We start from the raw sequence: 24,233 nt of genomic DNA on the forward strand, positions 1-24,233 counted from the left end.
GATCCCCTGAGCACTGAGCAAGGAGCAGTCCCCAAGCACTAGGCTAGGAGTACCACTGGGTATGATCAAAAAGCGGGGCGGGGGAGAGAAAGAGAGAGAGAGAGAGAGAGAGAGGAGAGAGATTTGGAGACAGCCAGGAGCCGAAGCCAGCTGAAAGCCTTCTCCCAGCAGAACCTTTATTTCTTGTCTGTAAAGGGGATGCCAACAGCCCCGCCAGGGCCTCTGAAACATGCGCGAGTCCCTGGATGAAGATGTGATTTCAGCCAGGGTGAAGACGCGGAGCGAGTGTGAGAGGTAGGTGGTCGCCCCGAGCCAGGCGCGCGGCCAGCACGCAGGTCAGCTGTGCAGGAGGCCGGGGCTACTGGTCTGTCTCTAGGGACAGTCACAGGATGAGGCGAGGGCGGACAGAACAGAGAAGTTGGCAGGGCCAGAGACAATTGCTAGGTTTCCGGACCACGTACAGCCCGCTCCCTTTCTGGTAAACCAAGAAGCTGTGAGGAAGCACGGGAAAAGACTCAGAACTTGATGAAGAGACAGGCACAGAGAGGTGCCCTGTCCAGTCGGACGGGGAGTGGACGCGCGCACCCAGCTCACCAATGCCACTCCTGAGAATTGCACGTGATCCACAGCTGCATGCCCCCCTCCTTGCACGCCCCGAGGGTTTGTACACATGTGCACCAGCTTTACAATTTGCAAAAACAAGGACCAGAGTGACAGAACACCCAGTAGGGCGTTTGCCTTGCACCTGGCCGACCCAGATTTGATCCCCAGCACTCAATATGCTCCCCCTGAGCACCACCAGCAGAGGCTCCCAAACAGACATACAATTTAATGCCAAGGGTGGAGAGAGTGTCTCTGAGTTAGCTTAGGACATAATCCTAAGAACCCCGCCTCCTTGAGGGGCCCTGGCCAGTGAACCACACATAATAGTTTCAAATACTCAGGGGTGGTCGCTGTTAGCACCATTTTCCTGGGTGAGGAATTGAGATCCAGAGAGGCAAAGCGTTCAGTGGTACTCAGGACCAGCTTCCCCTTGGGCACGAGCGATAGTACAGCTCGGGTATTTGCCTTGCAGATGGCAGACCCAGGTTTGAACCCCGACATCCCATTTGGTCCCCCGAGCATTGCCAGGAGTAATTCCTGAGTGTAGAGCCAGGAGTAACCTCTGAGCATCACTGGGTGTGGCTCAAGAACCGAACCAAAACAAAAGAACAGCTACCTCAGCTCTAAGTCCTGCCTCCACTCTTCCATTTTTTCTCTGATTGGGAGGCAGGGGGTGCGGGAGGTGTCTTACACCCTGCTCAGTGCTCAGGGGCATTCCTGGCAGTGCCTTGGGGACCGTGCAGTGCCAGGCATGGAACCCGACCTTCTACCTACAAAGCCTGCCCTCCCGTCTGTCGAGTTCTCTCCCTGCCCGGTGATGCCACATTTTACCCTGCCCAGCCCAGCCCTGCCATCTGTTTCTTCTCCACCCCCCACGCTCTCCCCCCCACCCTCCCACCTCAGTCTGCTCCTGTTCCCGATCTCCAGCCTGCAGCGAGCCCCGGTGACTGGCAGCAGATCCAGGGGGCCCAGCTCCCAGCGGTGGTAGGTGTGGGCACCCGCAGGGATTGACCCGGCCACTCACCTGGGGTTAGTAAGTGCCACGGTGCCACCGCCACCGCCGCCGTCCATCCACCGAGTGTGGAGCAAGTGCTGGCTCCCTCCTGGGGATCAGTTCCTGCATCCCGGGTGGTGTCACATGTCCCGGTGGATGAGGAAACCAAGTCATCTGAGGAGGGGAAGTGGCTCGTGGCAGTGTGGAGTTGGGAGTGATGGGGACTCACGTGCCAGGGACACTGAGGCTCAGGCGCGGTGACAGCTGCCTGCGAGCGGCCACTCTGGTTTCCGGGCTTGTTTCTGGAGCAAGCAGCTGGTGTGCACCGAGGGCTGTGGGCAGGGCAGGAGATGGCATTTAAGCAGCAGGGCTTGGCACGGGTCTCCCATCACACAACTTCTCTCTTCCACCCCCGCCAGCCACCCTCCCCCCTGCTCGGCCTGAGGGTCTGGGCCAGGCATGCGGGCATCAGGAGACATACGCTTTAGACGCATCTGCGAGGTCCTTTAAGAGACTTTAAGAGAACCCACAATGAGCAGCTCTGGGGCCTGTCCGCCGCCCCCCGCCACCAGGTGCTCCCTCTGCTTCCCCGCCACTGCCCGCCCCCGCCCCGGGAATGAGGATGACTCTGCAGATTGACGGTGACTTAGGGGAAGAGCTGAACCCGGCCACCCTCTCCTTCCTTGCTCACGTCTCCCCGTGAGCCTAGAAGGTTCTGGCCTAGCCAAGAGTAGGTGTGAATGCCCCCATCCAGAAGCTCAACTTTCTTTTTCCTCCTCCTCTCCTTCCTCCTCCTCCTTCTCCCTCTCCTCCTCCTCCTCCTTCTCTTCCTCTACAACATGTACAACATGAGACCCGGCAGAGGGCAGAGGGGGGCACTGTCCAGACTCCCTCTGTGGATTCCCACCTGGCAACTGGGTTGCTCTCCTCTGCTCCCCACCACAGAGCTGCTGGGGGTCCTGAGGGCAGGACCCAGACTCCTCCCGAGGGCCACGCCAGCTGCCTGCTCTGCGCAGGTACTCGAGACCCCCAAGACACGTGAGAGGTGAAACAAAGTCCCTGTGGCACTTACATCCTAGCAGGGAGACTTGGGGACACGCTAATAGCCAGGGGCCCAGGTGATGCACAGACTGGTAGGGAGGGAGCCGAGCGACAGGACAGCGGGGAGGGCGCTTGCCTTGCACGTGGCCAACCTGGCTTAGAGCCCCAGCATCCCACCGGAAATGAACCCTGAGCACAGAGTCAGGAGTAAGTCCTGAGCATCACAGGGTGTGGCCCCCCAAACCAAAACCATGACAGCCCCAACAAAGCTGTAGAGACGTGAGGGAGCCTGGCTGTAGGTCCGGCCCCGCCTGCTCTGTTCCCAAGTGTCAGGCCGAGGCTTAGGGCCCGGGGGACCATCTCAGCCCACAGAAGCACCCCTCAGGCGCAGAGCCAAAGCTCATCCTCCGGCCACTTGGAGGGCCTGGGGCCTGCACCACCCAGCCAGGCACGGAGTCCTGTCCCCTCTCTTCTGGCATGGGGACAAAGGACAAGGCCTCGAAGTAGAGCACAGAACTATCATGGGTCTTTCGTCAGCTCGGGGGTAAAGGAGTGAGAGTTGCTTCTCCATGAGGTCCCCCCACACCCCACCTCCGATGGGCCAAACGTTCCTTCTCTAAGTTGCAGGGGCTGGAACCAGCCCAAGTTTCAGGAGACAGGGAGGGGCTGGGTCAATTCTGCCTTAACTTGCTGTGTGACCTCGGGCAGGTCCCATCCCTCTCTGGGCCTGGACTCCCTCATGCGTCAAAGGAAGAACATCAAGGCACGTCGAGTCAATGTTGCTGTCGTGGGAGATGCTGGGAAGTGGGCGATCTGCAGCGTTAGGCTACACAGATGATGCGGGGTCGTTAGGCTGGACTGGGAAATGCAGGCCCAGAGGCTGCCCCCAGACAGGGAAATGACTGGGAATTCCACAGAACCAGTTCTTCAGCACAAAGGCCCCCTGCTCCCAGCGCACGCTGGCTGGCCTCAAGTGAGAAGGTGAGGTGCGGGGAGGCCCGGGGGGGGGGGGGGGGGGGTGAGGGGTGCGCCGGGAGTCCCTGGGGAGCCAAGCCAGTTCCTGGAGACACAGTTCTGAGGAAACTGCGAGGAAACTACTGCCCACTCCACAGGGCAGAATGACAGGACTGTGGGGCCCACACCCCGGGGGCCTGTCCGGGAAGCTGCAGAGGGTGTGGGGTGAGCGACCCTGGGGCCCCCTGTCGCTGCCGGGGTGCCCACCCAGGGGGCCCACAGGCAGCCTCTTGGCCCTCGTCCACAGCCTCGCGATCTTGGCCGCAATGTCAGGCCAGCCCGTCCGGATGCCGGGGGAGATTTGTGGGGTTCCAGGTCACTGTGGGCTCTTGATTCCTCCCGGAACAAAAGCGGTTACATAAGAGCAGGGAGGTTTCGCCAACCAGCTCGGGCCCAGGTGTGTCCAGCTCAGGCCTGGGGGGTGGGCTTCTCGTTGGGGGTGTCTGCTGGGGGTCGGGGGAGCCCGAGGCTGCAGCCCTGCCTCCTGGTTCTTCCGTCCCTGCTGCCTGTGACCACTGACCTGTCCCCCCTCCCCCACAGGTCCCCAGGAGGAGTCCCTGGATCCCGTGTGCAGCCCGAACTCTTCACAGCACACGGGTCTGTGGGAGGTGGAGCCCAGCACACTCTGGCCCCCCGGGACGCCCCTCCAGCCCCCTCCCGGCTCCCAGTCCTGCACTTCCCCTCGACATCTTTTCTGCCGGGTCTAGCGCTGAGACGGTTCCCTGTGGCCTGAGGGGCAGCTAGGCTGTGAGGCCGCAGGGGACCCTCTCCCACTCCAGGACTGTCCCCTTGGAATTCAGGTGAGATCCCAGAGGGCGCCCTCCTCCAAGGCCCGCAGCCCCGCCCCTCCCCCTCCCCTCCCCCAGTCAGGCTTCAGGCGGGCGGCGGCGCCCTTGGGGTGGTCACAGACAGGTCTGGGTCCCTCTCCGGCACTTCCACCTCCCTTCTCTCCTCCCGCACCCTGTGTCGGCCTCTATTTCCCTCAGGCCCACAGGGGCCCACAAGAGAGACAAACTCCAGAACCCCTCACGGAACTGCGCCCGTGCTCAGGGCTGGCACAGCCAGACACCCCACGCCAAAGCTGGCACCCATGTCTGTCATAAGCACTTGCAGACACACACAGGGAACTTGCTAGTTTAGCAGCGAAGCTTCCAGAAACAAGCCCCCCCCCCCCTCTAAGCAAGCCCCCATACAGAACCAGCCCCCACACGGAGCGACTCCCATGCAGAACCAGCCCCCACACAGAACCAGCCCCACACAGAACCAGCCAACATAGACCCAGCCCCCACACAGAACCAGCCCTTCCATACAGAGCAGCCCCTCCATACGGAGCAGCCCCCACAGGAGCCAACTGTCCCTCTCGCTGCCCTTCCCAAATGGCTGAGTTCATCCAGGCGATGAGTATGTGGCAAACACATGATGCTCATACATCGCACTAAATCCTGACCATTAAAGAGACCATTGTTGGCCGCACTGAGATAGTCTAGGGGCAAAGACACTTGTATTGTGCGCATTCAACCCTGTTCCGTCCTGGCACCATGTAGCCCCCCGCACACCACCTGGGGGTGGGCAGGGCCAAGCAACACCACATTCATGAGTTCTCAAATAGAATCTCTTGCTGGTTGGCCAAGAATTGCTGGAATGGGGCCACTGGGGTGGGGGTAGGGAACAGCACAGCAGGTGGGGCACTTGGCCTGCACTCGGCCGGCCGGAGCTCAGTCCTCAGCACCCCATATGGTCTCCCAAGCACCACTGAAAGTCATCACTGTGTGTGGAGCCAGGAGCAAACCCTGAGCTTACTCCAGGGGTTGAATGTGGGGTTCCCTCCATCCCCCCTCCCCAAAAAACAACTGCTGTGAGGGTTCTCATGCTCATCCTCTTGGGAGACCCCTGCAAGTCATAAAAGTGTAAAATAATGAAAATTTCTGGCTCATGTGCCTGGCTGTAGCAGAGCCAGGATTTGAACTGCATACGGTGAAATGCTGCATGGCTGCCACGGCCTCTGCATATGGGAGGAGCCAGTGACCTGGATGGACAATAAAGTGGACCCCAAGGAGCTGGGGGATCTTAAAGACCCTGGAAACTGATCCTACTTCTGATCCTACTTCTCGATCCCTTCGGAGTTTGCTCCGCTGTTCACAAAGGGCAGGTGGCTGCAGAGAGAGTGGCAGCAGCCTCAGTGCCATGTAATTCCTGCAGGCACCAGGCAGAGACACAGGTGCAGAAATGGAGATGGAGCTCAGAGACGGGCCAAAGTCACAGGGAAGGAGAGTCGGGGCCCCAGGAGAGACAGTGGGGGACTCGATATCAGAATTAGAACATGGAGGAGGGTGGGGGAGGGAGAAGCCGAGGCTGGCCCCAAAGCCCCTCCTGCCAGGACAGCTGGAGGGAGCAGCGGGGAGACTGGGGCTCTTGGCACAGTGGGGCTCCTTCACCTGCTCATGCCACCATCTCTCCTAGGTGCTGTCCCCTCCCCCCACTCATGCCACCATCTGCTCCTGCCCGGTCACTCCCACCCACCTGCCTCACACAGCTGGAGACGCTGGGAGGGTCTCAGACAGAGCAGGGTTTGCCTTTGGGGTTTCCTCAGATTCATTTCCTGGTGCCTCCCTCCTTCTCTTTCTCCTTGTGTCACCCCCCCCAACACACACACACACACACACACACACACACACACACGCATGTACGCATGCACGCACTCACAGAGGAATCCAGGGATTCTAAAATTCCCTCACCCTGCGGACAAGACACATATGAACCTCTCACTTTCCTGGACCAGCGTCTTTCATCCTGAGCACTCCACTGCCCGGGTGAGGAGGGGTGTCTGGGCTCCCTGTCTTCCCCGCTGCGAGCATGCAACCTGTGTCCCAATGATGCCCAGACTAGTAGCTGCAGTAACCATGAGGGGCAGAAGGACCCTTCCCGGGGGCTTCCCCTGTAATCCTGCCCCAAGAGTCTGTAGCACATTTCCTCTGGCATCGGCAGGCGGGCAAGTGTCTGATTGCTAGAGCCCACATTCGTATTCTGAAATAACCAGGATCAGGACATGTTATAGTGAGACCCAAGAAAGCGGCAATGTTGAGCTCTAGGCTTGTAGAATGTTTAAACTGAGTGAGCGTCTCTTTGAAGTGGGGCTGTAAAATAATAAACAGAGCTGGGTCTGTAAGGAAATCAGACCAGATGTGATGCTGTCACTTTGCCCCCGAGAATGGCCCTGTCACCCAGCCAGAGACCCCAGTTCTTCTGGAATGTCACTGAGGCCTCAGCCCAAGGACTGAGGGGACAGTGACCCTCCTGGCCCCGTGCTAGCCTCCCATCAGCCCATCACTCAGCCCGCCACCATGAGGGATATATTTAGGTGCCCTCCCTCACTATGTTTCCACAGCTCCCAACACTGCCTTTTATGTCTCCTCTTCCTCCAAGGCCTCCCGGCCTTTTGAAACGGACCCACGACGTCACTGGGAACTGGGGCTCCTGCTCGGCCAGCACAAACATTTCTCCTCCACCCAAGGCGAAGTCTCGCCTGAGGGGGTCTCCTGGCCCAGGCGGCCCGGGTCTCAGCACCTCCTGCGCTAGGTCTGGCCTTGCCGCCTTGGCCTGGGAACCAAGCCTCCCTGATCCTGCTCTTCTGGACTTTCCTCATTCCAGGCAGAAGGCACCCCTGGCCCTGCCAGTCCCCAGACACACAGACACACGCGCACACATGGACACAGGCGGGCATCTTGCTATTCCTCTGGCGGTTGTCAGGAGACCAGGCTCCACTCCAAGTCCTGTGGCAGCCCCCGCCTCTTTCCCACGCATCTTGCCAGAGACTCAGCCCCTTCCGGCTGCATCTTCCTAGGAGCAAGACAGTCATTGCAAATCAGCACGAATGGAACCTGGGGCTGCAGGACCCCGGCAGACTTCAAGGGGACACTCCCAGAGGCCCACCTGCCCAGCTTGTGGGAAATCCCTGGACCTGGGACTCCTGGGGCAGCCGGGCAGAGACCCATCCATGTCCTGTCGGGGGCTCTATCCCTGCCCTCAGCTGGGAAGCGTATTTGGGGGCTAGAGGCTGAGTTCATGAGGAATTCAGCCTGTCCTCACAAGCAGCCATGTGGTAAACACTCACAGCCACTGCAAACCCTCCCACTGACAAGGAAGAAAGGAGGGGTGCAGAGCCGGGGCTGGAATACAACCCGGAACCTGCAGCCTTCGACCAGTTCAGGCATGGCGGGGTTTCTGGGCCTGTTCCTGCACAGTCGGGGGAGAGAGGGGAGAGCCTCATTGAGGGTCAGCTCCCCTGCTGCTGCCCCAGAAATGACCAAGACAGATCCCACCACTGTCCACGCCATGCAGAACACCCCCCACCACCACCACACACACACACACACACACACCACCACCACCACCACCACCAGGACCCGGGTGTAGCTTCACACAGTGTAGCTTCAGCTTCTGGGCACAGCACACAGAGCATAGCCTCATGCCCCCTTGGCCATACCCCGGAGGGCTCAACCCCACTTCTAGTATGGGAGTCAGTTAGGGGAAACCTCACCACAGTCCCCATGGCTCCCACCACAGGCTGAAGCTGAGTTGCGACACAGGTCAGTAAGTCACCCACAGACTGAATTCACGTTAGACTCAACACACAAACATCCTCAAGAGAAACCCGCAGAAGTGCCGGCAGGCTGAAGATTCAAAACCGGAACTTTCAACTTTACACGCACGCCTGTGTGTGTGATTGTGAGAGACTGTGTGAGAGTGCGAATATGTCAAAGCGTGTGTGTGAGTGTATGTGTGTGTATGGGTGTGTGAATGTGTGTTAGTGTGTGAGAGAGTTGAGTGTGTGTAAGAGTATGAATAAGTGTGTGAGTGTGTGAATGTGTTAGTGTGTGGGAGCATGTGGCACTTTCTTCACTCAGATCTAGGGTGAGCTTTCACTCTCTAGAATATTTAGGGGAGCTGGGGAAGAAAGTCAGAGGCGCCCAGTGTCCTGGGGAAAGTGCCAGCAGGACTGAGGGGCACCCAAATCCTCTCTGCTCCCATAGCCCATGCATGCCCAGGGCATGTCTCATGCAGAGTCACACAGGGGAGTCACATACAGGGAGTGCCACACAGGGAGTCGAATATAGGGAGTCACACACAGGGGGACACACACAGGGGAGTGACACAGGGGGTCACATACAGGGTGTCCCACACAGGGAGTTACACATAGGGAGTTACACACAGGGGGTCACACAGGGTCACACACAGGGGGTCACACACAGGGAGTCACACACAGGGGGTCACACAGGGGGTCACACACAGGGGGTCACACAGGGGGTCACACACAGGGAGTTACACATAGGGAGTCACACACAGGGGGTCACACAGGGGGTCACACACAGGGGGTCACACACATGGAGTCACACACAGGGGGTCACACACAGGCCCCAGGTGCAAAGGCTCTGGCCCCACAGTGTGCACAGACCAGAGCACAGGTGGCCCCCCTGGGGTGCTGGCAGTCACCCGGCTGCAGACAGGCGGTCTTCCAGGAGGAGAAGCCAACGCAACCCCAGCTTCTGATCGTACAGACTCAAGCGACTGGCAGCCCACAGCCCTGGGATCCGGTCCACGCTGCGTGCTTCTCTCTCACACACGCACTTACCCCAGGGCCCGCACCAGCAACCCCCGCCCCGCACCCTGCCCCCACTCCCGCTCACAGCCCTCACCTGGGCGCCGGGCGCTGCAAGCGAAGCCCCGCAGCCTTGCACCCAGCGGCGCGCGGGCAGGGAGGCTGCCGGTCCGCAGCCAAGAAGCAGCGGGGCGAGGGGTGTGGCCGGCGGCGGGGACACGGGCGCCCCGCCCAGGCCCAGTGGCGACCTGCAGGGTGTGGGCGCTGGGGGCCGGGGGCTGCGGGCTGGGACCCCGCACTCCAGTTAGCCTCACCCCTCCTAGCCCTCCCTGACCCCTGGGTTCCCTCTTGCGGGGTGAGTGCTCCCGCCTTTCGGGCCGAGGAGCGAAGGAGGATAATGAGGCGCGTTATTTCTTCAGCACTGTGCGCTGGGCGCCGGGCCAGGGGTTTAACACATTAACCTCACTCACTCCCGCAGCAAGTCGGGCACCATTATTCTCAGCCGCTCCCTGGTGGGAAAGCGAGGCGGGGGAGATGGAGCGGGAGTCGGGAACACAGACAGCCAGACTCCCCCGCCCTCGGCGCAGCCCCTTTTCCAGGCCGCCGTGGAAACAGGCTCGGGACACATAGAGAGGTGGGGCACTTACCAAAGCTCCCCCCCCCTGCACCCTATGTGGTCTCCAGAGCTGGCCAGGAGTAATCCCTGAGCACGGACAGGGCCAGGAGGAACCTCTGAGTGCAGAGCCAGGAGTAAACCCTGAGCATCACTACTTAAAAATTAAAAAAGAAAAGAAAAAAATTAGTCTCAGGCACTTGAGGCAACAAGTTCCTTTTTAAGGAGTCAGAAATGGAATTGCAGAGAGATTGTTTTTCTCTGGAGTTTCGGGGTGAGGAGAGGGGGTGGGTGCAAGGTGCTGGGGACAGCTGCAGGAAGAGCCCTTGAGGACCAAAGGACGAAAATGCACACAGGTGCCAACCCTTCTCCGAACCCTCTCCTCCCCTCATCCAGCAGGTGGGGGCAGGGCGTCCCTGCCCCTGCTCCCCCAGTCCCTTGTACTCTCGGGGAGTGTGGGTGCTGTGTTCCAGGCTGAGGATGCATGAGCCTTCACAGTGGGGAGTGCTGACATGCAATGGGTCAGCTAGAGGGAACAGAAGTTAAATAAACAGGGGTAGCCATGAGTACATAATCACACATGACAGGAAGTGTGGGAAGGAAAGTGGAGATAGAATCGCACCCGACTCAGAGCATGGGGAGGCCAGGGCGCAGGGAAGGGGCAGAAGGGGGCTCCGACTCTGGGCTCCTGCTCAAGGGGAGTGTGTGTGTGTGTGTGTGTGTGTGTGTGTGTGTGTGTGTGTGAGAGAGAGAGAGAGAGAGAGAGAGAGAGAGAGAGAGAGAGAGAGAGAGAGAGAGAGAGAGTGTCTGTGGCTGAGTGAATGTGCGTGAGAGCATGTGAGTATGTGATTGTTGGGGATGTGAGTAAATGTGAATGGATGATCGTGTGGATGTGCCTGCGTGTGTGTGTGTGTGTGTGTGTGAGACTTGTGGGTATGTGAGTGAATGTGTGAGAATGTGTGAGTGTGTAGCTGTGTGAATGTGTGGGGATGTGAGTGAATAGAAGTGTATAAGTGTGTGTGTATGAGAGGTTGCGAATGTGTGTGAGACCGTGTGTATATGTGGATATGTGAGTGTGTGGGGATGAGTGTGTGGACGTGAGTGAAGGCGAGTGTGTGAGTGTGTGAGTGTTTGAAAGGTGGTGAGGGAATAAATGTGCGTGAGAATATATGAGTGTGTGGGTAAGTTCGTGTGTATGAATGTGTGAGAGTGTTGTGGGTGTGTGAGGGACTGTGTGTGAGGATGCTGTGGGAGTGAGTGAATGTGTGTGCAACAGGGCAGGAACACCAGACTTGCATGGGGCGCGTTAGGAAAACTCCCCTCAGGCAGTGCCTGGGCCTCAGCTGTGGAGGTGAGGGGCAGGGGGAGCAGCACGTGGGCTGGAGGCAGGACAGGGGGAGGCGCATCCCAGAAAGGAAGCACCACCAGGGTGTGGGTGCTGCATCAGCCAGGAGAGGCTGGGGGAGCCGCAAAGGGGGGCCCACCAGGGCTCCATGGCCCTGCCCAGGACGTTAGCCTTTGAAAATCAGTGGGCGTCTCCAAAGTATGTGGCCGTGCAGATGACACAATCGAATCTCCCTTTCCCCCTCTTCGTTCCCTGTAGTTTCTGTGACCAAGAATGGAGCACATACTTGGCTGTGCAGCTTGCTTACCTGGCCGCGGTGCTCACAAGCCTGGTGCTCCGGCTCACAGTGCTCGCACATCTTTAGTGGTGGTGCTCACACGGGATCGCATTCTTTCACTGTGCGCTCATATGCTCCTGTGTGTGCCCAAGACCACACTCCACCACAGTGCCAGGGGTCCCAAGAGCAGAGCTGCAGCACAGTCCTCAGGGCCCGTGGTCAGCACCAGGGATGGAACCATCCACTTTGAAACCAGAACCAAGCTCAGGCTCCCCTGAGGATAATTTTCTTTTTTTAAAAAAATTAAATTAAATTAATTAGTTTATTTATTTTTAATTTTATTGAGTCACCGTGAGATAGTTACAGGCTTTCATGTTTGGGTTACAATCACACAATGATCAAACACCCATTTCTCCACCAGTGCACATTCCCCACCACCAATATCCCAGGTATACCCCCCCTTTCCCACCCTCCCTCTGCCTCCATGGCAGACAATATTCCCCATACTCTCTACTTTTGGGCATTATGGCTTGCAACACAGACAATACTGAGGTCATCATGTTTATTCTATTATCTACTTTCACCATGCATCTCCCATCCCAAATAGTTCCTCCAGTCATCATTTTCTTAGTGATCCCTTCTCTGTTCCATCTGCCTTCTCCCCTCTGCTCATGAAGCAGTCTTCTAGCTTATGGGGCAATCCTCCTGGCCCTTGAATCTACTGTCCTTGGGTGTCAGCCTCATGTGATGTTATTCTATACTCCACAAATGAGTGCAGTCCTTCTATGTCTGTCCCTCTCTTTCTGACTCATTTCACTTAGCATGATACTCTCCATGTCTATCCATTTATAAGCAAATTTCATGACTTCATCTCTCCTAACAGCTGCATAGTATTCCATTGTGTAGATGTACCAAAGTTTCTTCAACCAGTCATCTGTTTTAGGGCACTCGGGTTGTTTCCGTATTTTGGCTATTGTGAACAGTGCTGCAATGAATATATAGGTACAGATGTCATTTCTACTGTGCTTTTTTGCATCCTCAGGATATATTCCCAGAAGTGATATTGTGGGGTCATATGAAAGCTCAATTTCTAGTTTTTGAAGGACTGTCCATATTGTTTTCTAGAAAGGCGGGACGAGTCGGCATTCCCACCAACAGTGAAAAAACGTCCCTTTTCCCCACATCCACGCCAGGACTGGTTACTTTTGTTCTTTTGAATGTGTGCCAGTCTCTGTGGTGTGAGATGATATCTCATTGTTGTTTTGACTTGCATCTCCCTGATGACTAGCAATGTGGAGCAATTTTTCATGTGCCTTTTGGTCATTTGTATTTCTTTTTTGAGGAAACTTCTGTTCATTTCTTCTCCCCATTTTTTGATGGTGTTGGAGTTTTTTTCTTATACAATTCTACTAGTGTCTTATATATCCTGGATATTAATCCCTTATCAGATGGGTATTGGGTAAATATTTTTTCCCATTCCATGGGCTCTTTCTGTATTTTGGTCACTGTTTCTTTTGAAGTGCAGAAGCTTCTTAGTTTGATGTAGTCCCATTTGTTTATGTTTGCTTCCACTTGCAAGGTCAGTGCTGTTTCATCCTTAAAGATGCTTTTAGCTTCAGTGTCATGGAGAGTTCTGCCTACATTTTCTTCTATGTACCTTATAGATTCATGTATAATATTGAGGTCTTTAATCCACTTTGATCTGACTTTTGTGCCTGGCATTAGACAGAGGTCAGAGTTCATTTTTTTGCAGGTAGCTATCCAGTTTTCCCAGCACCACTTGTTGAAGAGGCTTTCCTTTTTCCACTTCACACTTTTTGCTCCTTTGTCAAAGATTAAGTGGCCATATATTTGGGGGTCTGTGACAGGATATTCAACTCTGTTCCATTGGTCTGCAGGTCTGTTTCTAGCCCAATACCATGCTGTTTTATTACTACTGCTTTGTAGTAGAGTTTGAAGTCAGGGAAGGTGATGCCATCCATCTTCTTTTTCCCAAGGATTGCTTTAGCTATTCGTGGGGGTTTATTGTTCCATATAAATTTCAGGAGTGTTTTGTCTATTTCTTTGAAAAATGTCATGGTTATCTGTAGGATATCATTGGTTTGTCCTTTCTCCCTTGCCACAGAGTTTGGGCTTATCTGGTAATAATCTCTAAACAATTCTAGAGCACATTGGTATGTCCTGCTCCCCTTGCCACTAGGAGCTTAGGTATATCAGTCACACCCATCAAAGTGCTCCGGAGTCACTCCCATTCCTTTGTTTATCTGTAACCACTTCTACTAGTTAATCAACTCTTCCCCTAATCAGACTCTGTTAATTTGTAAGGTCAGACCTTTCTAGGACAGTGAACTTGTATTGTAAGTTAATATTGCCTTTTCTCCTCTCCTTGTGTCTTTTGAATAGTTTACTTTATTTTATTTATTTATTTTTTATTTTATTAAATCACCGTGTGGAAGATTACAATGCTTTCGGGCTTAGGTCTCAGTTATACAATGCTGAAACAACCATCCCTTCACCAGTGCCCATATACCACCACCAAAAAAAAAAAACAAACCCACACAGTACACCTCCCATCCCGCCCCCCCACCCCCTACCTTGTAACTGATAAGTTTCATTTTACATTCTGTTTACTTTGGTTACATTCAATATTTCAACACAAACCTCACTATTGTTGTTAGGAGTACCCCACTAGATTCAGACCTACTGTGAAGACAAATAAGGTCGCGCGGCGGCTACCGCGGCCACGCGGTTTTGAATTTCTGTACTTTAACAAGAAGTCCAGGGAGATTTCTTCCAGATATTAGATAATTGCAGGCTTGAAAACCCAATCTGTGGTCGTCTTAATATGGCGGCCACCACGCCCTTCATCCCCGGAGAGAAAGAGGCAAGAGAGAGAAATACCTTTCCCCTCCTGGGCGGGCACGGGGCCGAGGCTTAGTTCTCAGGCTGGAGACATTCTGCGAGGAGTTGCTCACACCGAAAGAGGTTTTGCTGGGTCTGGATTCACACTTGTACAGCTGCGGAGAGGCCGCACATGCGTGCGGCCCCCGGGACCACATCTCGGCGGTGGGCTTGAATAGTTTACTTTAAAGCAATATATTTTTGTATGGACAAAGAAAGACAGTTGTTAATATTCTTTGGTAACATGGAATTTAATTGGCTTCAAATATTATTCACTCCCAGGCATCTGCTTTCTTGACTTAAGCCTCAGCTGCCCTTACATCCTAGCACCCCCAAAAGCAGGGTCCTGACGAGGGACGGGACGGACCCAGGGCAAGCGGTGAGTTATGTGCTACCCTGGCATCGAGATGGGCCTGGCAAAAGTGCCAAATGCTTAACTATATGTTAAGAGCTTGGTCTTGACATGTCATGTCATGATCCAAAAGCAACGACGAGACTAGGACCCTGCCTAGGATAGGAAAGACTAATCTGGCCTGAGCACTATAGTCTGAGATCGAGATGACCCCAGGAGAGCAATTCTATAAGCTTAATGCATCTCTTGCTATGTCCATACAAAATGATTAATAATATGAATACTTATATGTTAGTTGGACAAGGAGAGGAGAAACACACCCATGGGATTCCGCTCTTGGGCGGGTGTCCTGCTGAAAGAGAATCTGTCCTAGAAGAAGCATCCCCTGAGGGAAAGAACTTTATCCCTATTGATTGTGACCACACCTATGTGTAAGCCCCAACCCCTGATGCTGGGGGATTTAACTAGGCTGTTGAGAGTGGGCTGGGGGTTAGTGCCAGCGAGTCCCAGGGCCAGTCCCAGGGCCAGTTCCAGTGCCAGATCTGGAGAAGCTAGATCCACATCCAGATCCAGAAGAGAAAGAGAATGAAGTAGGGTGGGGGAGGAAGAAGCAAGGAGGAGAATCAGAAGAGAATGGAGATGGGAATGGAATAAACTGCAACTGAGACCAACCAGCCTGGCTCTGTTCCTTCCTTCGCCTGCCTCATCATCGCCATCAACCTCCCTGGGGTGGGGGAAGCAGCTGGAGCCTACCGAACGCGGGCAGCGGGAGAGATAGAGCGCCGCTGCCCTGTGCCTGGTGTGCGCCCCCCTCCTTTTTGTGTGTGTTTACACAACTGCTGTGATAACCAGAGGCTGCATATACCCCCTACTGTTGTGGCTGTATATATATATAAATATATATATATATATATATTTGGTGGTAGAGGGCAGATCATACCCAGCAGTACTCAGGGGCTGCTCCTGGCTCTGTGCTCCAGGGTATGTGGCACTGGGGAATGGAACCCTGGTCGACTGTGTGCGAGGCCAGTGCCCTCCCCATTGCCCTACTCTCAAGGCCCTCCCACAGGTCTCACTGCTCCAGCACGGGCTGTGGGGCTCACTGGGGGGTGCTCGCTTTAGCTGTGGTGCTTGCGCTCACCTGGCTGTGATGCACTAGAGACGGGAGATGCTGGGGATCCCAAATGGCAGCTCTGAGGGTACTTGTGGGCTGGTGCTCAGGTCAAAGGAGCTGCCTTACAGCACAGGTGGGCACTTTGCCATGAAGCCATCTCCAAGCCTCGAGGGAGGAATGTCATAAACAAACAAATAAAAAAAAACCAACATAAAAACAACCCTCAAAACTGGTCAACTCAACAACAACAACAACAATAATAAAAGTTAAGTGTATTGATTCACTGTGATTTTGGGGTGCTGGGAGCGTGGGAGGGGAGGGACCTCGGGGTAATGGTGGAAGCCAGGAAACCATTCTGGTTCGGTGGATGGAGGGATGTGATTCTTCACACGTGAACAGAGAGACTGTGGCAAGGGTCTTGCTCACGCTGGTACAGGTGAAGTGATTTTGTATATGAAAACCAGGGCCCGAGAGATAGCACAGATGGGACGGTGCTTGCCTTCCCATCTGTGGGTTCGATTCCCAACATCCCATATGGCCCCCTGAGTCTCTCCAGAAGTGATTCCTGAGCACAGAGCCAGGGGTAGCCCCTGAGTACAGCTGGACATGCCCCCTCCAAAAAACATATAACCTTAAAACATATAACCCTAGTGCTATTGTAACCATGTTACCTAAACTACCAAAATAAAAAGCAACTAAAACAAATTCTATGACACTTCCCTTCCCATCAAAACTCCTGCTAATTAAAAAACATCTGAAAGGTATTTTAAAAAGCAAAAAATTAGGCCACAGGCTGAGAAGATAATTTTAACACATTTAACAAAGTTTTATTATTCATTATATATAAATAATTCATGCGCCAATAAGAAAAAAACCACAATTCAATAGAACAATGAGCAGACTTGGAGGGGGTCTTTTTCCTTTTTTTTTCTTTTATTTTTCATCAACTCCACCCCTCTCGGAGGGCCCGGCAAGCTACTGAGAGTATCGAGCCCGTGTGGCAGAGCCTGGCAAGCTACCCGTGTGTATTGGATATGCCAAAAACAGTAACAATAAGTCTCTCAATGAGAGACGTTACTGGTACCCACTTGAACAAATTGATGAGCAGCGGGATGACAGTGACAGTGACAGGCATTTCACAGAAGAGAAAGTAAGCAGGGCCAATACACCTGTGAAAATATGTTCAAACTTCTATCAGTTGGGGAAATTTCCATGAGACTACAGTGAATTACTAATTCCCCACATCCAATTGACAAATGCTAGAGAGTTTGACCGTAACATCTTCCTGAGGGTGGAGGGGGCCCTCGTGGGCGGCTGCTGGAACGAGACATTGAAATAACCAGATGATGAGCAACTGGTCCGTATGCAGCAAGGCTGCCGGGGCACAGACGGTGTCTCGCCCCAGTGTGGAAGCGGGAGAGACTCTGGCAGGAGCATTAAAATGTGCCTGACAGCAAAACACCAGGGACAATGGAAGTGTTGGTATATAGGGCCAGAAACCCAGCTTTATTTAGCTCTACCTTCTCCTGGTGTTTGTTATAGTGACTTGCAAAAAGCCTTACTCGAAGAACACCTGGTCTGCAGATCTGCAGGTGCTCCCTCCCTGGCTCCAGCTGGGAGGAGATCAGGCATGAAGGCAGACAGCTCGCCTGCTCTCCCAGGGAGAGGAGCATGCCTTAAGCTCGCGTCAGGGGCCAGGCGGCAGGGCAAGTGCCTGAGCTCCTGCATCTCTCTGACCTCCACCCCCTCCCTGCCAAGGTGCTCAGGGTGCTTTTTCTGGCTTGGTGCTTGAGGGTTGCTCCCGGCAATTCCTGGGGAAACTGTCTGGTGCCGGAGATCAGGCCTGATTCAGCTCTTTGTACTCTGTCCCTGGCCTGGGCCTCACTTGGATGTGTCTGCAGTCTCTCATTGTGATGGGGGGAAGGGAGACAGGAGGCACGGATAATGGAAACCTCCAAATGGTCATTTAAGAACTCCTTTATCAATCAGAGAGCAGAAAATAGACTGAGTTAACTGCACTATTTAGTTGAAAATTAAATTAAAAATGGAGGCAGGATAGATGGTACCAGGGGGAAGGCACTTGGGCGCAGCTGGGCCCTGTTAGACGCCTGCACTGCCGGTGGAGGGTGGTGGGGTGTGGGGGGAGGAGTGGTCATTACTGAGCACGAAGGCAAGAGTGAACTCTGAGTGTTGCCAGTACAGCTCACCCCTATTCTCCCTGTTGAATAAAAATCAAATCCGTTTTTAAAATAAAGTTTTCCCAAATGCTGAGAAAACAGTGTTTCAGTTATCGAGAAAAATGAAATTTCCATAAACAAAATGCATACAGGGGGCCGGGGCGATAGTACAGTGCAGCAGGTAGGGCACTTACCTTGCACCTGGCTTCCCCTGGCTCAATCCTCAGCATCTCACATGGTCCCTGAGCCCCACCAGGAGTGATTTCTGAGCACAGAACCAGGAGTAAGCCCTAAGCACTGCCAGGTATGGCCCCCAAACAAACCAAAATATGCTCATAGGAATTTGCTGTTTTCCAAAGTCATTTTTTTTTATGGGGACCAGATCCAGCAGTGCTGTGCTGGGGCCCAGGGTCATTCCTGGGGACGTTTTGCCTGGAACCACGTGGTGCTGTGGACAGAACTCAGGATGCGACATTCTAGGCTTCTCCACATTAACCCTGTCACACCTGAAACTCTGATTTCCCAGAGGAAGAGACTGAGGCTCAGAGAGGCCAGTGGTTGGATGCACAGCTATGCCTTCTTCTCAGAGAGGAGCCAGAGCTAGGGCTCAGGGACCAGAGACCAGGAACGGAAGATGGAAGCAAATACCTGCCCTCACCACTCACAGTCTGATAATCTGAAAACGGGCAAGAGAATTCTGAACCTCAGACTGACCTGGGGGTTCAAGTGAGGATAACATGCACAGGACTCATCCTGACCATGCACAGAGAAAGTGGTCAGTGTTTCTTGATCTACCGGGATCTGAGAGCTAGCAAAATGGGCCTGCGTGCCTGTTTGCCTGCAGTACGTCTGGGTTGGGTACCCAGCACCACGCAGGGGACCCCAAGCAAAGCACTGACTCCTGAGTGCCAGGTCAGGAGGAGCCCCTGAGCACTGATGATGGGTGTGGCACCCCCAAACCAAACAATAATCAAGTTAAAATGAAAACCCAAAACTTAAGCTAGTGCAGTGTTTTAATTTAAATATCAGAACAAAATGTTCCAGATCGATTGATGTTTCTTGAGTACTTCTGTATTTGCCACTTAAACGAAAAAGAGGGGAAGCATGGAGAGCAGGAGGGAGTATCGGAAACAATCTTTGCTTTAAAAACAAGAAACAAGGGGCTGGAGCAATATCACAGCGGGTAGGGTGTTTGCCTTGCGTGTGGCCGATTCCCAACATCCCATGTGGTCCCCTGAGCACCGCCAGGAGTAATTCCTGAGTGCAGAGCCAGGAGTAACCCCTGAGTATCACCAGGTGTGATCCAAAAAGAAAAAAAAACCACAAGAAACAAAGTTTGGTGCCCCGAGCAATAGTACAGCAGGATAGGCTCTTGTCTTGCATGTATCTGATCCAGCTTTGATCCCTGGCACCCCATATGGTTCCCTGAGCCCGCCAGGAGTGATTCCTGAGCAAAGAGCCAGGGGTAACTGCAAATGTGGCCCCACCGAAAGCAAAAAGAGCAATGAAGTCTAAATATGCTCACAAGTCTCAAAATGGAGACATTACTGGTGCCTGCTCGAGCAAATCGATGAGCAAAGGGATGACAGTGACAGTGACAGTGACACAGGACTGGGCATGTAGGTCAAAAGACAGAGTACAGGTCTTGCATGTGTGAGGTCCTGGGTTTTATCGTCAGCACTGTCCCCCCACCCACAGCACCCAAGTAATGACCCCACAACAATAAAAAAACAACAACCAAATGAATTAGATTTCACATCTCTAGGAATTAATTATTATTTTTATGTTTCTATTTGGGGGCCACATCCTACCATGCTCAGGATTTACTCCTGGCTCCACACTCAGGGATCACTCCTGGTGGGCTTGCGGGGGACCATATGGGATAGTGGGGATTAAACCTGGGTCAGAGCAAGAGATGTGAAGTGGAGCAAGGAAAGCCTCTTTAACAAATGGTGCTGGCACAACTGGACAACCACATGCAAAAAAATGGGTTTAGGGGCTGGAGCGATAGCACAGCGGGTAGGGCGTTTGCCTTGCACGCAGCCGACCCGGGTTCTAATCCCAGCATCCCATATGGTCCCCTGAGCACCGCCAGGGGTAATTCCTGAGTGAAGAGCCAGGAGTAACCCCTGTGCATCGCCGGGTGTGACCCAAAAACCAAAAAAAAAAAAAAATGGGTTTAGACCTTGACCTGACACCATGCACAAAAGTCAGATCAAAATGGATTAAAGACCTCAACATTAGACCACAAACCATAAGGTACATTGAAGACAAGGTCAGCGAAACCCTCCACGATATTGAAGATAAAGGTATCTTCAAACGTGACACGGAACTAAGCAATCTAGTAAAAACAGAGATCAACAAATGGGACTACATTAAACTAAAAAGCTTCTGCACCGCAAGAGATACAGTGACCAGAATCCAAAGACTATCCACAGAATGGGAAAGGATATTTACACAATACCCATCAGATAAGGGGTTGATATCAATGGTATATAAAGCACTGGTTGAACTCTACAAGAAGAAAACATCCAACCCCATCAAAAAATGGGGCGAAGAAATGAACAGAAACTTTACCAAGGAAGAAATACGAATGGCCAAAAGGCACATGAAAAAGTGCTCTGCATCACTAATCATCAGAGAGATGCAGATCAAAACAACTTTGAGATACCACCTCACACCACAGAGACTAGCACACATCCAAAAGAACAAAAGCAACCGCTGTTGGAGAGGATGTGGGGAGAAAGGGACCCTTCTTCACTGCTGGTGGGAATGCCGACTGGTTCAGCCCTTCTGGAAAACAATATGGACGACTCTCAAAAAATTAGATATTGAATTCCCATTTGACCCAGCAATACCACTGCTGGGAATATATCCCAGAGAGGCAAAAAAGTACAATCGAAACAACATCTGCACATGTATGTTCATCGCAGCACTGTTTACAATAGCAAGAATCTGGAAAAAACCCGAATGCCCCAGAACGGATGACTGGTTGAGGAAACTTTGGTACATCTATACAATGGAATACTATGCAGCTGTTAGAAAAAAGGAGGTCAAGAATTTTGTAGTCAAGTGGATGGGCATGAAAAGTTTCATGCTGAGTGAAATGAGTCAGAAAGAGAGAGACAGACATAGAAAGATTGCACTCATCTATGGTATATAGAATAACAGAGTGGGAGACTAACACCCAAGAACTGTAGAAATAAGTACCAGGAGGTTGACTCCATGGCTTCGAGGCTGGCCTCACGTTCCGGGGAAAGGTCAACTCAGAGAAGCGATCACCAACTACATTGTAGTCGAAGGCCATGTGGGGGAAGGGAGTTGCGGGCTGAATGAGGGCTAGAGACTGAGCACAGCGGCCACTCAACACCTTTATTGCAAACCACAACAGCTAATTAGAGAGAGAAAACAGAAGGGAATGCCTTGCCACAGTGGCAGGGTGGGGTGGGGGGGAGATGGGATTGGGGAGGGTGGGAGGGACACTGGGTTTACGGGTGGTGGAGAATGGGCACTGGTGAAGGGATGGGTTCCAAACTTTGTATGAGGGAAGTATAAGCACAAAAGTGTATAAATCTGTAACTGTACCCTCACGGTGATTCTCTAATTAAAAATAAATAAATTAAAAAAAAACAAAACAAAAAAAAAACCTGGGTCAGCTATGTGGGACACACATGTCTGGTCTGCCGGACTATCTCAACAGCCCTCAGTTTACTTGTTATTGTCACATGGAGCTGATTTTTTCCATGCCAATCCCATTGTAAAGTCAAAGAGCAAGCAAATTGCCTATTCAATTTTATGTGGCTTTCAATGACAAGGGACAAAGTTCAAACTGATAACTATTTTTATTTTTTAAAACAACATTGTAGGCAACTTTTTTGTCCTCCAGTGGGAGGATTGGGTCATCCTGTCTTGGCCCAGTTTTGACATGCCTGGTGCCAATTCTGGGGCACTGTCCTGAGTTTTCCTCCTCAGATAATGTTCCATTGCATTGGTACACATGATGTTCAGTGCTGTTTCTGCCAGTTAGGTTATGAAGGTGCTCACAGATTAGGGAAGGCTGCTCTTCACTGACAAATATTCTCGAAGGAACTATAGAATAGGGGCTGGAGTGGTGGGGTCTGCGTCTCTGCATTTAGTCTGCTTGGAGCACTTCCGTGGTTTAGAGAGAGCACTGCATTGGAATCCTGCTGTCTCTTCCAGTAAAAACAAGGGTGGGAAACTTCCAGATTGCTTGGACTGTGAGGGAAGGTAAATGAGCTTTGGTGTTCAGTGGAATCTATGTCCGGGATTTGGACAAGAGCAGCAGACAAAGGGGTGTCAAATAATAATGAAACAATATCTAGTAGGTCAACAACTATACTTTGTCATACCTGTTGACACAGTATTCAGGAGACAGAAAACAAAGGGTGAGCCAAGATCACCTCCAAAGGAGTGGAAAGAATGAACGTTCTTCCATGTATGAAATGAACATAGGGAAAAAAAATCCCTCCATGAAAAAAAAAAGAATAAAAAAATGGGGGAACAGAGATGTTGCTGTGGAAGTGTGTATGTATGAGGCCCTAAATGTGATCTCTGACGCCTCCAAATAAAGATAAATATGTAAATAGACTTTCCTGACATTATCTGTGCTTACCTGCGTTTTTTGGAAAGATTTCAGGATCTCTTCTTTTGACTTATCAATAGTTTACAGCATTATATAATTTAATTTAATTTATTTATTTTTTCAAGCATTATAGATTTTATTTTAAATTGAATTTTATTTTTATAAAGTTGTCACAATATTTGATTACATTTAATATTTGAACACCAGTGCCACCACCATTATACCTTCCCACCACCATATTTCGAGTGTTTCCATCCAGAACTCCAAACCCTGCCCCAAAGCAGAACTGAAATAATTTATTTTAGATTGTTTGTTTTGAATAATCCACTACAAAATGATCCAAAAAAGGTTTCTTAGGGTAAAGTATGTGAAGATTGTTGTATTTCATCCAGAATACATTAAGCCCTTTTATAAGAGATTAGTAACATGTTTAAAGATTGAGCCTTGTGTTTATATATATATATATACACATATATGTCTGTATAAATATATTTTCCGCTAAGATTGGTTGCCTTCTACTTTAAACCCCATTAAATGTGGTGTGCTATTCTTGATATATTAATGTTTTAAAGCATGAGATGTCGCATGGCTGCGAATGCGGCCACATGGTCCAGAAATAGATTCACTCATGTGTGAGGCTTGTCCACGCATATCTTAACCAAATTTTCCTTTTTTCTTAGGCTTCAAATAGGGTTTCAGTATAGACTCTGCATTGGAATAGAAACTCACCAATGTATAGATGCTGGTTCATTCTGTGAGACTCAGAACTTATGCAATGATGGATTTCAGATGGCACTGAAACAACCCAAGGGCATCAGCTCCAACACCAAGCATTATTTATTTGTGTATTTATTTTAGTGAAGTAAATAGCTTTATTTAAGGAAATATAAGAGAGAGAGGAGAGAGAGAGACAGTGAGAGAGAACCAGAGATCCCAAATTAAACAGTAAGTTTCATTCCATTTCAACTAAATACATACACTAGAAACAGCCTAGCAAGGACTGAGCCCCAGAGTCTGTCATGTAGAGACAGTAGTCATCTCTCTTTTTTTAATTTTTTTTGCTTTTTGGGTCACACCTAGTGATGCTTAGGGAATTACTCCTGGCAGTGATTGGGGGACCATATGGAATGCTGGATCGAACCCAGGTCAGCTGTGTGCAAGGCAAACACCCTCCCCGCTGTACTACCTCTCTGGCTCGGTAATCATCTCTTTTAGTACAACACTTCAAGTCTTCATAAATTAAGGAAGAGAACTTACACACGCCAGAATGAAGTATCTTCCACAAGGTATCTAGAGGTGACAATGAAGAGAAAGAAAAACAGGGGTCTGGGAGGTGGTTCAAAGGGTAGGGGCACAGGCTTTGCCTGTATGGACCCCAATGCCTGGAGTAGCCCCTGAGCACCAGCAGGTGTGTGTGGCGCAAACATGCAAAAAAAAAATCAGCTGAATCATGCATGTAAGACAGAAGATGATGGGGCTGCAGCGATAGCACAGCGGGTAGGGCGTTTGCCTGGAATGCGGCTGATCTGGGTTTGATTCCCAGCATCCCATATGGTCCCCCGAGCACCACCAGGAGTAATTCCTGAGTGCAGAGCCAGGAGTA

At 51.9% G+C, this 24,233-nt stretch overlaps 1 protein-coding gene across 2 annotated transcripts in view; it reads right to left on the reverse strand.

Moving 5' to 3' along the window:
• Positions 1 to 9,406, reverse strand: part of P2RY6 (pyrimidinergic receptor P2Y6) — a 36,241-nt gene extending 26,835 nt beyond the window's left edge. For both annotated transcript variants that reach the window (XM_055142495.1, XM_055142496.1), the window contains exons 1-2: positions 9,346 to 9,406; positions 1,628 to 1,929 (exon numbers count right to left, since the gene is read on the reverse strand). The gene's annotated coding sequence lies outside the window, so the exon portion shown is untranslated. The remainder of the gene's footprint in view (positions 1 to 1,627; positions 1,930 to 9,345) is intronic.
• Between the last annotated feature and the right edge of the window lie 14,827 nt (positions 9,407 to 24,233).

The sequence above is a fragment of the Sorex araneus genome, chromosome 6, assembly GCF_027595985.1.
Source record: "Sorex araneus isolate mSorAra2 chromosome 6, mSorAra2.pri, whole genome shotgun sequence".
Classification (NCBI taxonomy): domain Eukaryota; kingdom Metazoa; phylum Chordata; class Mammalia; order Eulipotyphla; family Soricidae; genus Sorex; species Sorex araneus.